This window comes from Bos mutus, chromosome 2, assembly GCF_027580195.1.
Source record: "Bos mutus isolate GX-2022 chromosome 2, NWIPB_WYAK_1.1, whole genome shotgun sequence".
Lineage (NCBI taxonomy): Eukaryota > Metazoa > Chordata > Mammalia > Artiodactyla > Bovidae > Bos > Bos mutus.
The window spans coordinates 88,781,867-88,804,237 of record NC_091618.1 but is presented as its reverse complement, the minus strand read 5'-3'; the positions used below and the strand labels follow the sequence as shown (position 1 = coordinate 88,804,237).

Here is a 22,371-nt window from a genome sequence, read left to right as displayed (position 1 = left end):
CATGGACTGCAACACGCCAGGCTTCCCTGTCCTCACCTATCTCCTGGAATTTGTGCATACTTTTGAACTGTGGTGTTGGAGAAGACTCTTGAGAGTCCCTTGGACTGCAAGGAGATCCAACCAGTCCATTCTGAAGGAGATCAGCCCTGGGATTTCTTTGGAAGGAATGATGCTAAAGCTGAAACACCAGTACTTTGGCCACCTCATGCAAAGAGTTGTCTCATTGGAAAAGACTCTGATGCTGGGAGGGATTGGGGGCAGGAGGAGAAGGGGACGACAGAGGATGAGATGGCTGGATGGCATCACTGACTCTATGGACGTGAGTCTGGGTGAACTCTGGGAGTTGGTGATGGACAGGGAGGCCTGGAGTGCTGTGATTCATGGGGTCGCAAAGAGTCGGACACAACTGAGCGACTGAACTTAACTGAACTGAGGAATGCTCCCACATAAAAACACCCATTCAAAAACCACAGTAGATAACTTACTCTGTCTCTGCATTTAGGAGAAACAGTTAAGTAAAACAAAACAGTCAAGGAACTACTCCCAAGTAAAATAACAAGAGAAAGCCCTTGAAAGAACAAATAATGAAACGAATCTCAACAGTTTATTAGACTGAGTTCAAATAGAAGGTAATAAAAATGCTAAAGGTATTAAGAAAGATTATCGATAGAAATGCAGATCACAGTAAAAAGAAACTAGAAAATATAAAGATGCAGAAGGCAATTCAATTGCTGAGATAAAAACCAATTTAGAAGCAATGAGGAGCAGATGAAATGACACAGAAAGTGGGAGAGCAGCCAAAATGGCAGAATAAAAAGACCCTTAGCTTACCTCCTTGCTCGAGCACACAAAAGTCACAGCAGATGCAGAACAACCATTGATGAAAGAGACTGGAACATTCCAGAAAAGATTTACATATAAATATATAAAGAAGGAACCACAATGAGTTGGGTCAGAGGAACAGAATCTCTATATAGTTGACTCCCAAACCACCCAGGTGAGGAGCCAACAAATGAGAATAATCAAATTGTAGAGGTTTCTCCTGTAGGAAGAGAGTTCTGAGCCCTACACCAGGCCCCCCAACCTGGGTTCCAGCACCAAGAAGACAAGCCCCTAGAGCATTTGCCTTTGAAGGTCAACAGGGCTTAATTGCGGAAGCCCCACAGGACTGAGGGGAATAGAGACTCACTCTTAAAAGACACATGCAAAATCTCATGTGCACCAGGACCCAGCACAAAAGCAGTACTCTGATAGGAGCCTGGGCCAGACCTAACTGCTGGTCTTAGAGAGAAGAGGTGGGAGACAAAGCTCCAACCATCCAAAGGCTGCATAAAGATTTCCTGAGCCCACTCCTGCCTCTGGACACACCCCTAGATACAGTCCGGCTCACTAGGGGGCCAAGTCTCAGTTCTGCTCAGAAGTGGGCAGGTGCCCCCAACCGGGAGGCCTGCACAAGTCTCTAGACCACCTCACTGACCACAGGGCAGACACCAGAAACAAAACAACTATGATCCCTACAGCCTGTGGGCCCAGTTCACCAACACAGACCAGACCCTATCCTGGGCCACCTGGGCCCTGGCCCTGCCCACTAGCAGGTCAACATGACTCTCAAGATACCCGGGACCCCATGTCCAACTGCATCAGAAACCAAAATCCCTGCACCAGTGAGCTCTGGAACCCCTCCTGAGGCCTGCAGCCAGACTCCAGAAACCAGCTCTGTTGCCAGTTGACTGGCACTAATCCCAGGATCTGGCTTCACCTGCCAGTGGGTGGGCAACAGCCCCAGAGTCTTCCAGATGCTGACTCCATCCACCAGTGAGTCAGCACTAGCCCTAGGACCCCCTAGGGTTCTGCACCCACTACCTTATAACCAAATCCCACCAAACAGCAACCAGCAGCATCCACACAGGCAGGGCTTGGAAACCAATCAGACTAGGGACCAACTGAACCTACCACACACTGCCCACGTAGTCAGTCTGCCACAACAGAAGGCCTCGTGCAGCCCTCTTAAGGGAAGCCCTAGAGCATGTAGCTTGGGTGACGAGAGGGGAGTGTACTGTTAGATCTATAGGACGTCTCCTACAGAAAGCCACTTCTCCAAGATCGAGAAACGTATAGCCTATCATACACATAAAAATACAAATAGCAACTCAGACAAAATGAGGCAGCAGAAGAATATGTTCCAGACAAAGGACTAAATAAGGAGATGGAAAAATAAGACATAAATAATATGCTACTTAACAACCAATGGTTCACTGACAAAATTAAACAGGAAATAAAAAAATACCTACAGACAAATGAAAACAAAAATACATTAATCTAACCATGTAGGACAAAGCAAGAGCTAGTTGTAAGGGGGAAGTTTATAGTGATATAAATTTACCTCAGGAAACAAGAAAAACCTCAAATAACCTAACTTTACTTCTAAAGCAACTAGAAAAATAAAACCAACAGAACCCAAATTCAATAAAATGAAAGAAACCATACAGATCAGAACAAAAATTTATGAAATAGAGTCAAAAAAACAATGGAAAAGATTAATGAAACTAAAAGCTGATACTTTGAAGAGAGAAGCAAAACTGATCAATCTTTATCCAGACTCATGAAGAAAAAAAAGGGAGAGGGCAAAATTTAATAAAATCAGAAATGAAAAAGGTTACAACTGACAACACAGAAATACAAAGGATCATAACACACTTCTACAGGCAACTATATGCTAATAAAATGGGCAACCTAGAAGAAATGGAAAAATTCTTAGACAGGCATGATATCCCAAAATTGAACCAGGAAGAAATAGAAATTATGAACAGACCAAGCATGGAAATTGAACTAGTAATTTTTTAAACTCCCAACAAACAAAAATCAAGGACTAGATAGCTTCACAAGTATATTCTACCAAACATTTAGAGAATAATCAATGTCTACCCATCTAAAACTATTCCAAAAAGTTGCAGAGGAATGAACACTTTTGAACTCATTCTATGAAGCCACCAACACCTTGATACCAAAACCACACCATGATACCACAGAAAAAGTACATTACAGGCCAATATCATGGATGAACATAGATGCAAAACTTCTCAACAGAATCCTGCCAAACTGAATCCAACAATACATTAAAAGGATCATCCATGATAATTAAGTGGGATTTATGCCAAGAATGCAAGGATTTTTCAGTATCTGTAAATCAATGTGATACACCACATTAACAAATAGAAGAATAAAAACCATATGATCATCTCAATAAGTGCAGAAAATGCTTCTGACAAAATTCAACATCCATTTATAATAATAAAAAAATTTCAGAAAATGGGCGTAGACGGAACCTACCTCAACATAATAAAGGCCGTATATGACAAACCCACAGCTAACATCATACTCAATGGTGAAAAACTGAAAGCATTCCTTGTAAGATCAGGAACACAAGAAGGCCCACTCACACCACTTTTATTCAACACAGTTTTAGAAAACAGCCACAGCAATCAGAGGGGAAAAAAAGATATAAAAGGAGTCTATTGAAAAGAAGTAAATCTGTTGCTTTTTGCGATGACATGATACTATACATAGAAAATCCTAAAGTCGAAAACAGAAAACTACTGGCACTCATGAGTGAATTCAGTAAACTTACAGGGTACAAAATTAATATACAGAAATCTGTTGCATTTCTATTTACTAACAATAAATAATAAAATATCAAAAAGAGAAATTAAGGAAGCAACCCCATTTACCAATGCAGCAAAAAGAATAAAATACCTAGGAATAAGCCTTCCTAAGGAGGCAAAAGACCTGTACTCTGAAAACTATAAGACATTGGTAAAAGAAAATTGAAGATCACAGAGATGGAAATATATACCATGTTCTTGGACTGGAAGACTCGATATTGCTAAATTGATAATACTACCTAAGGCAGTCTACACAGATTCAATCCCTATCAAATTACCAATGGCATTTTTCACAAAACTGGAACAAAGGAATTTTAAATTTGTATGGAAACACAAAAGACTCCAAATAGCCAAAGCAATCTTGAGAAAGAACAGAGCTGCAGGAATCATGCTCCCTGACTTCAGACTGCACTACACATATATAGTAATCAAAACAGTGTGGTGCTGACACAAAAAAATACAGGATAGAAAGCCCAGAGAGAAACCAGGCACTTAGGTCAATTAAAATATGACACGGGAGGCAAGGATACACAATGAAGAAAAAGTCTCTTCAACAGGTATTGGGAAAGCTGGACAACTGCATGTAAACCAATGAAATTAGAACACTCTCTCACAGCATACACAAAAATAAACTCAAAATGCTGTAGAGATCTAAATATAAGACATGACACCATAAAACTACTAGAAGAGAACATAACCAAAACATTTTGACATGAAACATATCAATGTTTTCTTAGGTCAATCTCCTAAGTCAAAAAAGTAAAAGCAAAAGTAAACAAATGCGACCTAATTAAACTTAAAAGCTTTTGCACAGCAAAGAAAACCATCAACAAACACAAAGACAACCTACAGAATGGGAGAAAATATTTGAAAACTGATAAGGGATTAACATCCAAAATATACAAACAGTTCATACAACTCAATATCAAATAAATGAAAAATCTTTTCAAAAATAGACAGAAAATCTCAATAGACATTTCTATAGAAGACTCAAAGAAAGGCCATCATTAAAAAGTCAACAAATAACAAATGCTAGAGATGGTGTGGAGAAAAGAGAGCCCTCCCTCTTATACTGTTTGTGGGAGTGTGAACTGGTACAGCCACAACGGAGAACAGTATGGAGCTTCCTTAATCAACAGGGTTACCAAATGACCCAGCAATCCCAATCCTGGGAAATCTCTAGCTTGGAAAGAAACATGCACCTCAATGTACATAACATTATTTACAATAGCCGAGACATGGAAGCAGCCCATGTGCCCATCAACAGAGAACTGGCCTAAGAAGGTCTGGTACACACACACACATACACAATAGATTATTACTCATCCATAAAAACAAAAATGAAATATTGCCATTTGCAGCAACACAGATGGACCTAGAGAATATTATACTTAGTGAAGTCAGAGAAAGACAAATATTATATGATCATTTTTATGTGGAATCTAAAATATGAATCTATATAGAAAATAGACACAGACTTACATACACAGAAAAATTTATGGTTACCAAAGAAGAAAGGGAGGGAGAGAAGACGAAAATAGAAGTAGTGGGATTAACATATAAAACTACCATACATAAAATAGATACGCAACAAGGATTTACTGTATAGCACAGGGAACTATACTTGATATTTTGTAATAACATAAGTGTAAAATATTATTTATATATAAAGTAACATATATATAATTGAATCACTTTGCAGTACACCTGAAACTGATACCATATTATAAGTCAACTATATTTCAATAAAAATTTAAATTTAAAACATAATTAAAATACATTTATATTTTTAAAAAGAGTTAAAGATATGAGGAGGGGACAGTGGGGTCACCTAACCACCATGGTCTATTGATTGATCAATCAGTAATTAATGCTTCTTATGAACTCAGAAAATATTTTGGTCTTCAGAGAGGAAGAATGCATTCCAAGGAGAAAGACTAAAAAATCCATTGCCTTCTGTCAACAATTAATAGAACAACTAGGCAGAATATCAGCAAGGATACAGAAAAATATAAGACAAAAATACCATCAATCAACAGAAAGTAATAGACATTTATACAACACTCCACCCCAAAACGGCAGAAATACATTCTTTCCAAATGCCCATGGAACTCTGTCCAAAAGAGGCATCATGGACCATGAAACACACCTCCACAAATTTATAAGAATCTGTATCAGTCAGAGCATATTTTCCAAGCACAGTGAAGCAAACCAGAAATCAGTAACGGAAGGTAACAGGTAAAACTCCAAACAACACTTCTAAATGTGTCAAAGTCTTAAAAGGAATTTTAAAGTTTGTTAAATTGAATGAAAATGAAAATACAATAGGTCAAAATAAGTTGGACACAGTTAAAGTAGTGCCGAGAGGGAAATGTATAGCACTAAATGAAAACATTAAAAAAGTGATGTCTCAAAGCAATACTCTAGCTCTCATACCAAGAATCTAGAAAAAGTAGAGCAATATAAACCCAAAGCAAGCAGACAGAAGGAAATAATAAAGATAAGAGCAGAAACCTTGCAGAGACCCTTGGGAGATCATGTGATCAGGATGCCAGGGTTTGGAGTGATGCAGGTGCCAACCAAGAAATACTAAATACATTGTCAGCAACCACCAGACACTGAGACAACGCAAGGAAGGATTCCCCTCCAGGTTTCCAAGGATCATGGCCCTGAAGACATCTTGATTTCAGACTCCTAGCCTCCAGACCTGTGAGAATAAATTTCTGTGGTTTTGAGCCATCCAGAAGGTGACACTTTGTTCCAGCAGCCTTAGAAAACTAACTCAGCTTCCAATTAGGGAGGGGGGAAAAAGAATAACAGAAAATTTTATTAATTCAACAGAATACAGGAGCTATTCCTAATAGAAAAAGAAGTTTTTACATAATGCAGAATAACATAGCAGAAATAAATTCAAATACACCAGTAATTCAAAAAGTACGAACATATGAAATTCATTTATTAGAATACAAAATGCGAATGGGTTTACAAATCTGATTCATCTATGCAGTTTTCAAATGACATTTCTAGGACAGGACAAAATGATAGGAATGTAGAAAGAACACAGAAAATGAAAGATATACCAGACACCACCTAAAAAGAGAAGAAGCAAGTGTAGCAATATTAATATCAGAGATAAAAAGGAGCAATTCACGCATGCAATGCACCAGAGAGAAATAACTGCAATGTTCCTAAACAACAATCATCTCCAAAAATGTCAGGGGAAAGCTGACTATAAGGACAACTGGAAAAACCCAGAGTGGGAGATATTCTCTTCTAGAAGAAGTGATTGGAGAACAGATGGGAAAAACACCAGTAGGCCGACAGAAAATGTGAACAATTTAACGGGCAAGATTAAAAATACGTTCAAAACCCTGCTCCCAACAAACAGAATTCACATTCCTTTTTCTTTTTTTAGCACAAAAGACAATTTGTAAAATTAGCCAGGTACTAGATTTCCAAGAAGGCAATGTCTCCCCACTCCAGTACTCTTGCCTGGAAAATCCCATGGACGGAGGAGCCTGGTAGGCTGTAAGTCCATGGGGTTGCTAAGAGTCAGACACAACTGAGCGACTTCGCTTTCACTTTTCCCTTTCATGCATTGGAGAAGGAAATGGCAACCCACTCCAGTGTTCTTGCCTGGAGAATCCCAGGGACGGGGGAGCCTGGTGGGCTGCTGTCTATGGGGTCACACAGAGTCGGACACGACTGAAGCAACTTAGCAGCAGCAGCAGCAGATTTCCAAGAAGTCCCCACATATTTCAAAGAACCATGGTCACACAGACAATCCTTTCTTGACCAAAATACAATACTGTTCATCTCTGAATTCAACTTTGTTCTAAGAGAAATAAAAATTAAACTACAATAAACAGCATTTCTTGCCTATATTGCAAACACAAGTGAAGCCTAACACAAGGTGTTGTTTAGGATGTAAGGAAACACGGACTCCTGGCCAAGGTGGGAGTCTTAATTGTCGTAATTTGGCAATATCAAAAGTTAAAATACACATTTCCTCCTTGCCCACCAATCCATTCCTGGAATTTTTTATATAGATACACTTACACATGTGCAAAGAGAAGAGTGTACAAGGACTTTCATTACAGTATTGATTGTTATAGCAAAAGATACAAAAACTTTAATGTCCATCAATGTGGGAAGGATTAAACTGTGGTCTTCTCAGGTTACTGAACAGTAACAAGAATGAGACAGTGCCATGTTTATGATATTGAAGAGCTCTAAAATGCTTAAGGTGTGGAACAATGTATATAGTCATGTTCATTTATTTTTTATAAAGAAAAGGGTCTTTATTTTCATTCTAGAAAAATACCATGCTAACAGAATCTGCTAGCAGTGGTTGCTTCTGTAAGCACCGGGAGACAGGGAAGACTTATTTTGACTAAAAGAAATGATCTGCATTTTACCATGTTCTATGAATTACTATTCAAATAATAAACAGGCAAAAAGCCTCTAGTCACTTTATTCGTTCATTTAAAATACAGCATCTAAATAAAATGAAGTCTCTAGTGAGAAGCCTAATAAACTGCAGATATTCCAAATCCTTTTGCACATTCCCTTTAAATTCCTTTAATGATGAACTATTAGGTCTAACATGTCTGTGCAGTTAAACCAGCAAACACGTTCAACAAGGTTTTGCGAAAGGTTCGTTACGTGACTGGTACACGTGAAAGTGCTCAAAAACTACAGGCCAAAAGCAGCGCAAACAAATGAAACACTACTTCCTTTCATGGCAAACCAGCTTAATAAATCCTGGCTACCTTCTGATCTCTCTTCCCTCCCTACTCCCAGAGGACACACCAGGGAAATTCCAGCCCTTCCTCAAGGCAGGTGCTATTCTTGGTTCCCGGGCTGGTCCCACCCATACCCCTCCAACTCCCACCAACTCCAGCAGCACATCCCCAGTCACATGACTTACTCCATGGATTTGCTGAGATCCCCTTACCCTTATACTTTCCCCATCACTCAGCACTACCTAACATGCATATTTGTTTACTTCCCATGCGAGAAGGTGAGCCCTTTCTAGCATTGAGGGCAAGGTTTCCTGCTATTCACCAGTCCCTAAAAGTATACAGTAGGCACTAAATAAATGTATGTGACATAAATTAAATTTGCAGGAAATCTATAGCATAGTTTTCTTCATCTTCTGGCCAAACCCCATCTATTGTAAGTTTATTTTTTAAGACTGCAGCTTTTTCTAGTCTTTTAACCTAGACAGTGTTCAAAGGGAGGGCAAATGGAGAGAAGTTCTCTCTGGACAAAGAACAGACTCACAAAGGGAAAAAGAACTTGTAACCTTGGTGATGGATTTTGTTTAAATTCACCAAGCTAATATGTTACAGGTTCAGAATCATTTATTTTCCTGGCCATCCAATTGTAAAAGTCAGGGGAAATCTTTTCAAACAGTATGAGGAATAAAACCCCAATGCTACAGAAGTATTCTAAAAGCAAGGATAACTTCGATGAAGTTATTTCATCTGGGAGGGACTTCAGCACTCGTGGAGAAGCAGGTGTATGAGATCTAACCAAGTCCCTGAGGATCAAGCATCCAGCTGCCTGTCCCCTGGCAGGACACCCTGGACTCCCATCAAATTCAGCTCTCTAGTGGACTCCTCACACTTACGTTCCCCCAGCTTAATTCACCAGGGAAATGGTGCTAACCTGTGTCAGAGAATCATGGGGACAGAAAGTAGTCTCTCCACTTTGCCATTTCCAGACTGTTCTGTTTTGAAGGCATCGCCCCCTTTTTGCTTAAGGGAGCCCCACGTCCTGAGTGATAGTGAAGGACAGGGAAGCCTGGCGTGCTGCAGTCCACAGGCTCTCAAAGAGTCAGACACAACTTAGCGACTAAACAACAACCACATCCTGGGAAGTACTGTCACAAGCTCACCCATGGCTCTACTCTTCCAGCTGACCCACAGAGAGAAGATGGTGTCAGCTATGTGGCACCAGACAAATGCTCCATTGTTCCCAGCCCTTCCCACTGCATCCTTGTACCCCACAAAATATAGAATGACCTGTTCAAATCCTGCCACATCCCCTGGTTCTCTGAGGGCAGGTTATATATACATTTATGAATTAGTGCACAGCCCAGTATCAGCCCAACAGTTTCTGGAATCCAATTCCAATAAAGAAAATAACTGTCTACTTCTAAAAAGTAGTACACATACATATATACACACATTATCATCATTGTTTAGTTGCTAAGTCATGTCTACATCTTTTGCAACCCCACAGACTGCAGCCTGCCAGGCTCCTCTGTCCATGAGGTTTCCCAGGCAAGAATACTGGAGTGAGTTTCATGCCCTTCTCCAGAGGATCTTCCAGACCCATTGATCGAACCTGCATCTCCTGCATTGGCAGGCGGATTCTTTATCACTGAGCCACCAGGGAAGACCATATACACATATGTGTAAACATATTAAAAAAAGGCGGGAGCCTAGTCCACTCCCCACCCATGGGCTTTTCCAATCTTTAGCCAGCAAGTTCTTCTTACAGTCTAATCTAATTACTCCTTGAATCAACATAAGACTTATTTCTCCCATTATCACTGGAAAAGAAGAGTTCATAAATATTGCCCACCTTATATATCTTCCAACACTTAAGGGCCCCTCTCTGCCTTCTCTTCTCTGAAACAAATGAACCCTTCTGTAAGTCCATGGCAATCAGCCAATTTATTTCATGGTCCCCTCAATCGTGAAAACCTGCAAGCTTGAATCAGACATAAAGACAGCTATATGGCCACAGTACTGCTCCTTCAATATTTAAATATGTGCAATTATTATACCTCTTGCCTTGTTATATTTTAACCACAGCCGGGATGAGAAAACAAGTGCTTTTTTGAGCATCTGTCACTGCTGACCCTGGGTTACCTCTGCAGTGCATGCTTATAGCACTTACCAAGATTATTAAGTGCTCTGGTGACATTATTACAAGAGGGGGCAGGACCAGTGTCAGCCTAATGAGGCGGTGGATGATATCTGATGGTCTCCATCTGAAAATCAGCAGAGGCCAGCCTGTGCACTAATCAAGTCACCGAAGGCCCTTCACCCGGGACAAGAGCAGCCTTTGTCTCCACCTGAGAGCAAAATGAGCCACCTCCTTTCTAGTGCTAATAAGTTTAATGGAGACGGTTATGTTCCATGGGAAAAGCTGGGCTCTCCTCTTCCAGGGCAAGCATCCAAAACAAGGGGCTCGAGAAGCCAAGAAACTATTCCTTCATGAGCCGCAACCTGAACCCACAGGCACTTTCACGGTACTTGACATGGAATAGGAGCTCCCTGCATGTTTCTACTGAAGCCATAATGAAATAGTTATTAGAATTTACCCATGGTTCTGAACTTCCTGGTAGCCTAAGCAAAGACAGGAAAAAGGAGGACTTCCCTGGTGGTCCAGGGGTTAAGAATTTGCCTGCCAATGCAGGGGGGCACAGATTCGATCCCTGGTCCAGGAAGATCCCTCATGTCACAGGCCAACTAAGCCTGTTGCCATTACTACTGAAGCCTACACACTCCCGGCCCACAAGCTGCAACTACCAAAACTCCCACTCCTAGAGCCAGTGATCTGTAGAGAAGCCACTGCAAGGAGACCTCCATGTACTGCAACTAGAGAGCAGCCTCACTCGCCACGACTAGAGAAAAGTCCAAGTGTAGCAACAAAGACCCAGTGTAGCCAAAATTAAATAAATAAGAATTTAAAATAAAAAATAAAATACCCAGTAAAAAGAAAAAGAGGAGAAGGGGGGTAGGGGTGACAACCCTCCGTGCAGTCAAAAATCTGCATGTAACTTAGAGTTGGTCTTCTGTGTCTGCGATTCCACAGCCATATTCAACCAACTGTGGACTCCACCAACAAGAGATCATGTAGTATTGTGTTACTTACTATTGAAAAAAATTCCCCTACAAGTGGAGCCATGCACCTCAAACCTAGCTTGTTCAAGGGTCAACTCTATACTTGTTTACAAAGTTTTCTTGTGTGAATAAGACAGAATATTAACGCTGTCAGAAGATCCAGTCTGCGAGCATTGTTTTGGAGAATGTTGAGCACATGCTTCTGAGTTCTTTAAAGTCCTCTGCTTTCAAACCCATGCAAAGCAGAGGCCAGCAAGAAGCCAGGGCCCTCTCTGTTCCTTGCTGGGTGGAGATGAGACCTGGGACCCTTTGCTGTGGTGCTTGCACATGCACAAACATGTCCTCCAGCAGCAAAATACAGAGAAACTAAAGATAACTGTGTGCATGGGTAGTTGGGGCGAACTGTGGACAACAAGATACAAAACTGCCCCTTCTGAGGAGCCAGGAGCAAAAGCAGAGTACTGGCACATGTCCCCTGCACACACCACCACCAAAGGGGCGGGCAGACCACCTATGCCAACCCCCTGACCCAACCCCTGGGCACACTCCCCACCTCACCCCTTGGAAGGAATCAGCTCACCCCTCTGGGGGAGTGAGCAGGCAAGGGAACCTGTTGATTGTTCTCCTTCCCCTCTGCTGCAGCAGGGGCCCCATAAGCCCGAGCCTGAATTTCCTGCCTGGCTTCTGATCAATTGCTATTGATCGAGGAAGCCAAGAATCCTGGTTGGTAACAGAAAGATCTGTTGGTTGCACAAATATGTGTAAGAACATATTTGTACCCCACCCACACCGGCTTATGGGGCAACAATCAAGGTCAGACAGCAGCTTTTCTGTGCATCTTTAACAGCCAGCAGGAACATACTATGGGCTCTCAGGCATTTGCATTGCTGGCTGGGCCAGAACAAGAGACCCCAAGTTCCCAATGACAGATGATGCCCACAGCGGTCAATCTGGTTTAGAAATGTATCCATGGTTTCTCACCAAGTGGTCCAATTGCACTTGCTAATGAGATACAACCAATTCTAGACTTATTTTTTTCTCTTTAGGCACATAGTCACCAAGGACAAGACAGAGTCCATATATTCGAACAGGAATGCAGAGAGTAGGGAAAAGAACATAATTTGGGTTTAAAAAAATAATTTCATTGAGTAGCATCATCATACATACTCTCTCAACACAGAAGGAAAGAAGTCACACTGTATTGTCCCAGCTTCTAAGAAAGATAAATAGAAACTGTGAGAAAGCAGTAAGCCTACCAAACTTCAAAATTAATGAGCGTTTAAGAGGGAAAAGCCTGAAAACTCCTCCTGTCAGCCAGGTTGAGGTGAAACAAATAATAATCTCACATGCTATTAGAGATAATATCATTGATACATTGTGTCGAATTGCCCTCATATCAAAATCCAAACTATCTATTCCTTTCATCCAGCAGTTCCATTCCCAAGACTCTATTACAATGAAAAAATATAATATTTCTCTATTTCCTTATGAAGTGCAAAGAAGTACGTATAAGAATGTATCTGTAGCCTGTATAAGTATCGTTTATAAAAAGAAAAACAGAAACAGGTGAATTTCTATTAATAGAAATACAGCATGGTTAGTTCAAAGAACCATGACTCTTTCATTCTTGGCATGCACAAATACTTACTGAGCATCTGCTATACTGATGGGGTTCTAGGCAGTTTGTTACCTCACAAAAAATATACCAAAAAATCTCTGGTCTTGTTGAGATTATATTCTAGACATAATGGTTTCAAATACATTCTACGCGTTCTTGAAGTATAGACATGCATATATCTGTATGACATTTCTGTAATAGATGTAATGCCAGATGCACTCTTGAATGAAACCTTTGTAAAGCTCTGAAGCCCCTGTAAGTCCCTTCCATGCAAATAGGAAGCCACTGGAGCAGGTTTAAAATAAAAAATTAACACCAGCTTGAACTTTAGAACACACTTAACTGGCTTTCAGTCCTGGCTTTGATGTATACACTAACTGTACAATCTCAATTTATTTAACGTCTACATTCCAGACTCACAGAATTACCACAAGAGTTTAGACAGAAAGAAAAAAAAAAAAAAACACTGTCTAAAAACTCTTTAGAGCTGCCTGGAAAAAAAGTAGATACTCAATAAATTTCTTTTTCCTGTCCTTTCTTTTCAAACTGTCTCGAGATTCAAAACCCTTAACCACTCAGTGTCTTTCTCCACTAATTTATTATCCAACTTAAAAGAAAATACATTCTTTAAAAACATTCAAATAATATTTATGTTGCTGAATCAAAGAATTTTTAATTTCCTTGCTCTTTTTCCTGTCTCAGTCCATACATCACAGGAGAAAAAAAAAAAAAAAAACTTCTTTCCTTCAGTAGCTATATCTTTGTACTTCTTAGCACTATTCCTTCTTCATAAAGGAAGCTGGTTTAAAAATATTTTTTAATTAAGCAGATATCTATTAACTTATTCTCACCTGTATTCTGATAGTCACTTTTGTTTCCAAAAAATAATCCTTTTCTCATAAAGCCTACATGTCAGCAAGGGCAAAAAAAAAAAGTTTTTTGTTTTTTTTTTTTTACAGAATTTGAAAAACCCACGGGCATGCTGAAGTCCTAAACTGACCGCAGCACCCTCACCACTTGCTTTCTATTGGATGTTTTCCCTTAATTCACACACTCCATTTAATACCTGAGACTGTGAGCACAATAAAATCTTTCAATAGAGTATCTATTACACAGTTCCAATCATGAAAATAAAGTCCAGTGGCATAAAATAAGTTGTCTCGTGGAGCTCCTGCCGTCTGGGAAAGTGATGCTCTAGCAGGTAATCTGCTAGAAGGCTAATGAAGACTCGGGTTCTCCAGGTGCTGGAGCTGGCGTCCAGTTGCCAGGCTCTACCAAAGTAATTTTTTCGTATAGTCCAGGGCACAAGTAGCTGATTAAATACCAAAAACACTTCTCGAAACTTACTATCTTATCTTTATATCATGTTTCATCAGATACTTTCGGGAACTTAGCACCAAGAAAAAAAAAAATACTGTAAAAATAATTCTCTGTTTTATATGCCTATGAGAACTGTGTAGTCAATATATTTTTATTTTTTCTTTGCTTACCGAGAAGTTCAAACCAGATATAAATCTTAGTAACTCATTTATTCATTCATCTATTCAATAAACATACATGGAGCCCCTATTACATGTCAAGGACCATGCAAAGTCCTGATGATTCAGAGCTCAAGGGTACAGTCAGCTTTTCAGAAAGCCATGGGCAGATACTGAATTAAAAAGGGACCATTTCTGTGACTGAGATATACATAGGATAATCTGAGAGCTCATAGAAATAGCATTTCATCCAGCCTGGGGAAATGGAGGGGTGAGCAGGGAGAATCAAGGAAGGTGCCCCCCAAAACATTCAATAAGATATCATCTCTGCTGCTGCTGCTAAGTCGCTTCAGTCGTGTCCAACTCTGCGCAACCCCATAGACGGCAGCCCACCAGGCTCCCCCGTCTCTGGGATTCTCCAGGCAAGAACACTGAAGTGGGTTGCCATTTCCTTCTCCAATGCATGAAAGTGAAAAGTGAAAGTGAAGTCGCTCAGTCGTGTCCGACTCCTAGCGACCCCATGGACTGCAGCCCACCAGGCTCCTTTGTCCATGGGATTTTCCAGGCAAGAGTACTGGAGTGGGGTGCCATTGCCTTCTCTGGATATCATCTCTGGTTCTTGGTAAATTATCTCCCATTTGATTTCTGATGTTTCTAATTTTTTCTTTAAAAATAATTTTAAACCTTCATAGCAAGAGACTGGAAAAAAATACATACTTAATCATACATATTCATATTTAGACATACAAATAAAAGTCACTAAACAATATCCTTTTAACCTAAAGGAACCCTCAAATTTATTATAAAAACACAGCTTTGTTGCTGTTGTTCAGTCACTAAGTCATGTCCAACTCTTTCCGACCACATGGACAGCAGCCCCCCAGGCTTCCCTGTCCTTCAGTCTCCTGGAGTTTGCTCAAACTCATGTCCATTGAGTCAGTGATGCCATCCAATCTGTCTCCCCCTTCTCCTCCTGTCTTCAATCTTTCCATAAAAGTCACTAAACAATATCCTTTTAACCTAAAGGAACTCTCAAAAGTTATAAAATCATAGCTTACAATAGGATATTACCAAGGTCTCTAGGAAAACCAGACCTAATTAGGAGTAATCTGCTTTGAAGAGTTCATTCTTGCCATGAATATTTTCCATGATTCCAAAGTAACTTTGTTTAAAAATATGAAGGTATCTTCTTACTAAGCACATTCTCAGCCTTGCCTCTTCACTACTGTTTAGCACACCAACCCCAGAGGTGTTGATCCAGTAGCTCTGGGCTGGTAGATGGTGATGGACAACACAGATGGACTCTATACTTTCTAGGTGGATTCTGACTTACTTCCAGATTTGGCTAATGCAAAACCAGTGCATTCCTTTGCCTCCTCCTCCACCAACCTTCCCCTCTGCCACGTCATTCACTGTGAGAGAATGGGGTGCATGGCATTGATTCAAATCTGTCCCTAAGCAAACTGCTTTTATTTCAGAGGAACACTTTCTAGTGATTAGAACTGCAGGGGAAGTAAAACAATTTTACATCTATGTAGCATTCCCATCCCCAAAGGAATAGTTTCTATGCCTACAAATACCTCAGAAGCAATAAAGGGTTTGGTGGGTTGGAGTCTTTTTTGTGACTTTGTAAAAAAGTCAGAATACCATGTAATAGATAATACTTAACAACAACAAATACCATAACAAATATTTCATACACATGACTCCCATTTAACAGCAACCACCTCATAAACCTGTGGTAAAAATGACAATATCTAGCTTATAAATCCAAAGCAGCAAGGGAAGGAAGTTTCCTTCTTTTTTCTTTTCTCTCTTTTCCTCTCCCTATTTTTGCATACCACTTATCACCAGAAACACACTTGTTTCCCCTCTTTCTTTAATACAATATATGCCCTAGAAAAGTTCACTACTATATCTCCAACTCCTGACACCAAGAAGTCACATCAGTAAATATTTGTTGAATAAATAAATGATGTTTTTCAAAATCTGTTTAGCTCATTCACATTCCATCCTTGCAGCTCAATACTAAAAACTAAGGCACAGTGAAGGTAGAAAGGATACTTCCCAACCTCCTCTTCTCCTTTACTCTAGCAAAGAACAACATCCTACAAAAAGCCAAAGCTATCTAAAAAAATGCTCCAAGAAGTTCTGTTACTCCTGCGGCAGCCCACCTAGAACCTTACTGTATAGATCAACCATTGATTGTATTTTGACTTAGCAGTTTTGACACCTTTGAAACCTGCCCACTCTTCATGGTTCCCAAAAATGTTCTGAGTGTTTCTCAAAGGGAACAGAAATCAAAGAGAATGTGTGGTTATGTCTTTGAAATGGAACATGGTTATACTGACTCCCTTTCCAATATCTTAAGCCAAAAGAAGTTGGGAGAGTGTAAGATCACTGATTAACAATGATACTAAACACACACACACACAGCGATACTATACAGCATTCATGAACCTCATTAAATGGACCACACAGCCCCAGAGTACCATGGGTACAAAGGCTACTTTGAACTTCAGAATCTCTGCAGCCAAAACATTCACCTTCCCAAATATGAGTCTGTAAAGCCCTTACTGAGTTTAGTTAAAGAGGAAGTAACCCAGATATGCACAGAAATCGGTGGCTGCGGGTCACTTAAATCACAGGAGATCTAGGAACCAATAAAAAGAGAATCATAAAATACAACTAAATAAGCAGTAAATTGTCTAAACCAGAGTTGCTCTTGGTTCTGTCACTACAAGGGAACAGACCACAGTAAAAAAAAAAAAAAAAAGAAAGAAAGAAAGAAATTTAAGAATAAATAAATAAATAAAAGCATCAGTCCATAGAAGCCAAGGGGCTTCAAGCAGGCCATAATTCTAAACCTCCGTACTCTGGCTTGACGTTTGCTACCAAAGTGCTCTACTAAACTGCCTGCCAAGGAGCAATGAAGCAGAGCCCTAGCAATTCTTTCAACAAGCTACCGAGAGTGGAAGGCTAATTTAATGGGGCAGGGCCAAGCGCATTTAACAAACTGCACATCTGTAAGATGGAAATAAGCTGTCTTCATCTTCAGCAGTAACTCTCCTTGCTAAGGAGCTCCAAAATAGTGTTGAAGCCTTTCTCCCTCTCGGTGTGTAGCTGCCAATGAATTTGTTTCCATCTGCAGAAAAGGGGCTGGCAAAACATGAAGCTTTACCTAGCACCACTGGAGCCACCAGAGCCATGAATGGAAAAACTCAAGCAGCATCTGATTCCTTTCCTGGAGAAAAGACATAAGGAATCATGTCTACTTGGCCTTAACTTACACACTTTTTCCAAGTTTCTTTCCCCTTACCCCAAAGGAAATCAAATCATGTCACACGGAAGGTGAGTCCATTTCCACATCAACCTTTTGGGTGTAAGTATGTACCAGGAAGCCTGGACTCCACCTAGAATGTTGCTTTTATTTGCTGCACTCGGGGTGTCTCACTAAGCCTGGAAAAGGCAGCCTACTAGTCTGACTAGTAAAGTTTTGGGGGATGAGTAAGAGCAAAAAACACAAAGAGTGGCCAAAAAGGATTGATGATGAAAATAATTCCTTCAAGAGAAAAGTATCTCAGAAAAATCCACAGAATTAGAGACTCCTAGAGTGACAACACTCCTGGGTATCATTTTAGCCTCTTCTTTGTGATTTGAAGATGAGGAAACCGAGACCAAGAGAGGAAGTGACATGCCCCAAATTACACAGTATGTGGCCGCAAAGCGGTGTATCACAGGTCCTTTCCATACGGTTAGGCTGCCTCTTCTAGAAACGGAATCGTGAGCCATCAGCTATGCTGCAGAAAACCAAATAAAACAGGGCAGACAAGAGTTTGAGTTATCATATCCAAAGAAGAGCCATGTTTGAAATGCAGGTCGTCGGGGGTTCTCACTTGGTCTTACTCTAGACAATTTCCTGTGAGAATATTCAAGTCACTTAAGAGACAGACTTAACACTCAGCAATCTCGAGCTCTCTGTTGCCCTCATCGCTGACAGCTCTCCCATCCTTCGGTCATCAAACTTACGGAGAAGTGTCACTGACCAGACACATGGCCCACACCCACATTTTCTTTGGGGGCCTGCAGACAGGTAACAGGTACATTCAACTTATAAACTATTGCAGGATACTGACAGCCCTCAAATGATTAGCAGCCTACATCACCTTCCCACTATGCTATCTTCCTTCTGTATCTCCTTCCTTCTTTATCTCATACTTTGTCAATCTGTCTTTTTTTCCCCTCCCTCTTTCTCATCTTTCCTCAGTCCTGGCAGCACAACTAAGAGAGTTGTTTAGATCTGTTGATAACTGATGGGAAATAAAATAAGAAATTGCTGCTTGCCACAATGAAGTTAGAACACTCCCTCACACCATACACAAAAATAAATTCAGAATGGCTTGAAGACTTAAATATAGGATATGATACCATAAAACTCCTAGAGGAAAACACAGGCAAAATATTCTCTGACATAAATCATAGAAAGGTTTTCTTAGTTCAGTTTCCCAAGGCAATAGAAATGAAAGCAAAAATAAATGAGACCTAATCAGACTTATAAGCTTTTGCATAGCAAAGAAAACCATTAACATTAATTTTTTGAAATCTTATATTGTATTTCCTTTTGATGTCACTCATTTTAATTTTATGACTGCCAACTTGTTATGGTATTAATTATATGTATATGTTTATATGTATGCATATAATATATGTATATGTATATGAAGAATAAAGTTAAGATTTGGTCAAACTATATTTTCCCATTCAAGTACAAAAATGTTTTCAAGGCTGCAAAAAGTGTACAGTTGTTAAACAAGTTGTAAATAAAGACTTGTATAAAAATTAAAAAAAAAAAAAAAGAAAGAAAACCATTAACAAAAGACAACCTAAGGACTGGGAAAAAATATGTGCAAAAGAGGCAACTGACAAAGGCTCAATTTCCAAAATATATGAACAGCTCATACAGCTCAATAACAAAAACAAACAACCCAATCAAAGAATGGGCAGAAGACTTAAATATGGACTTTCTCCAAAGAAGACATACAGATGGCCAACACAAGAAATGATGTTCAACTTTGCTACTTATTAAAGAAATGCAAATCAAAACCACAATGAAGGATCACCTCACACCAGTCAGAATGGCCATCATCAAAAAGTCTACAAATAATAAATGCTGGAGAGGGTATGGGAAAAAAAAAAGAACCCTCTTACATCGTTCATGGCGATGTAAATTGGTGCAACCACTATGGAGAACAGTACGGAGGTTCTTCATGAAACTAAACACAGAGTTGCCATATGAGCCAATAATCCCAGTCCTGGGCTATATCCAGAGAAAATGCAAAGTCAAAGAGTTACATGCACCCTAATGTCCACAGAAGTACTATTTACAATAGCCCATACATGGAAGCAACATAAATGTCCATCAATAGATGAATGGATCAAGAATGTGTGTGTGTACACACACACATATACACACGATGGAATATTACCCAGCCCTAAAGAAGAATGAAATAATGCCATTTGCAGCAAGGGAGGGACCTAGAGATTATCATGCTAAATGAATTAAGTCACAAAGAGAAAGACAAATATCATATGATATCACTTATATGTGGAATCTAAAATATGACACAAACGAACTTATTTACAAAACAGACACGGACTCACACAGAAAACAAACTATGGTTACCAAAGGGAAAGGGGGCGGGGGGATAAATTGGGAGTTTGGGATCAGCAGACACAGATTACTATACATAAAAGTAGATAAACAACAAGGTCCTACTGTATAGCACTGGGAAGTACATTCAATACCTTATAATAGATCATAATGGAAAAGAATATGAAAAAGCATACACACACACACACATATCTCTGTATGTATATATATGTGCATGTGTATATATACACACACACAAAACTGAATTACTTTGCTGTACACTGGAAACTAACAGCATTTTAAATCAACTTTATTTGAATTTTAAAAAAAGAAATTGCTGCTTATCTTCAATGAACAGAAGTACAAGATTAGGACTGAGAGCTGTTTGAAGTACATTCCTGTTAAAAACATTGAGGAAGCTACAACATAAAAGTACTTGAGATGAAATGAATTCAGGATCACAAATTAAGATCAACAACCACCTCTACATTGAAACATTACAAGACACAGCTCAGTATCAAAAGTTCTTTCATAAAGAGTCGATATGATTACAAGAAGATACAGAAATCACAGTATTTAACAGATGTGCACGCAGCATAATCCCCAAGATTAATGAAACTCTGGATCACCACTGTTTAATATAGTTTTCGCTAAGCACGAGTAGCTCATACGGTAAGGATTTGTAGTTCAATCAAAATATCTTCTCTGCATCCACTTGTGAACATAATACTCACAACATCCATGTGATTAACAAAAGCAGCCTAGTCCAGGAGGGTTGCCAAAGGCAGGCAGCAGTGTGGCATATCTAAACAAATGAACATGGAAAGGTATCATTATGACTGATGTTGTAGACAATTGGGATAAAAGGCTTTTATAGTAAGTAAGAGGCTTTGGCAGGGGACAAGTCTTAAAGAGGTCCTTAGGCTCAGTAACCTTTCCCAGCCACAAACCAGATACAAGAAAGATCCAGACTTCCGACAGTGTCCTCCTGTCCCCAGGCAGAAATATCCAAAGAATGTAGACAGAGTGGATGCAAATTTTCAGCAGTGGTGGGAACAGGAGAGAGCACAGGCAATGCTCCTCTTTCCAATCCCAGAGAATCACTTAATTCAGCCCTGCTATAACCAGGTGGCTCAGTGGGTAAAAATTCACCTGCCAATGCAGGAGACACAGGAGATGTGGGTTCGATCACTGGGTGGGAAAGATCCCCTGGAGGAGGGCATGGAAACCCATTCCAATATTCTTTCTTGGAGATTCCCATGGACAGAGAAGCCTGGTGGGCTGCAGTAGTTCATCAGGTCACAAAGAATCGGACACAACTGAGCACATATGCACACATAACTTAGTGGGACCAGGCCACCCTCTCTTTTTCATAAGTGGAAACCTTTGGTTTTTGAGCAAGCACCTTGAACTTTACCTCCAGGTATAAAAAAGAACTTGCCAGGTACCTAAGATGGATGACTAACTTTCATCCCTCCTTGATTAATCACTCCATGGATGTCTGCCTAAATAAAGACTCATTATCGAATGGCTACAAGACAGAAGCCAAAACATGCTGATGTCCAAATTAAAACAGTTGGCTCTTCCTCTTTCTCCTCCCCTTAAAAGCGTATTTAAAGGTTTTTCCCCCTAGAACAATACAATGCAATACATCAGGAAATCTGCCATTTTAGAAGAAGGGGCTGGAGGACAGGTCAACGGAGAGATACAAACGAAGTCTTCAGCGGGAGACATAGATGGAGCGGGGCCTGGCTATGTCTTACAGAAACCCAAAGCACAGAAATATGAGGCTTGTCCTAAAATGTGGAGGGAGAAGAGCAGCTGTTCGGGGTCCTGGTCCAATAGGCCTTTCAAAGGAATACAGAGAAGGGGTGCATTCCTTATATTTGAGCATAAGGCCTAAAGCACCCAGGCTCCTGGATCAAAGGTGAGGGCCTCTGATGGAGCGGAAGCAGGAGTCCAGGGAGGAAAAAACAAACAGAACAAAGAGCCACTTTGTTCACAATAGGAAAATCCATGTCAAGAAGGACTGCCATTGTTGTTCAGTCACTTAGTCAAGTCTGACTCTTTGTGATCCCAGGGACTGTAGCCCGCCAGGCTT

The 22,371-nt window shown here is 40.1% G+C and overlaps 1 protein-coding gene across 2 annotated transcripts in view; it reads right to left on the bottom strand.

The window, feature by feature from the left end:
* Positions 1–22,371, bottom strand: part of LYPD6B (LY6/PLAUR domain containing 6B) — a 240,612-nt gene that overhangs the window by 100,100 nt on the left and 118,141 nt on the right. The window contains exon 2 of one of the 2 annotated variants that reach the window (XM_070380746.1): positions 21,005–21,075. The exons of the other annotated variant lie outside the window; for it this stretch is intronic. The gene's annotated coding sequence lies outside the window, so the exon portion shown is untranslated. The remainder of the gene's footprint in view (positions 1–21,004; positions 21,076–22,371) is intronic. 2 annotated transcript variants of the gene reach the window in all.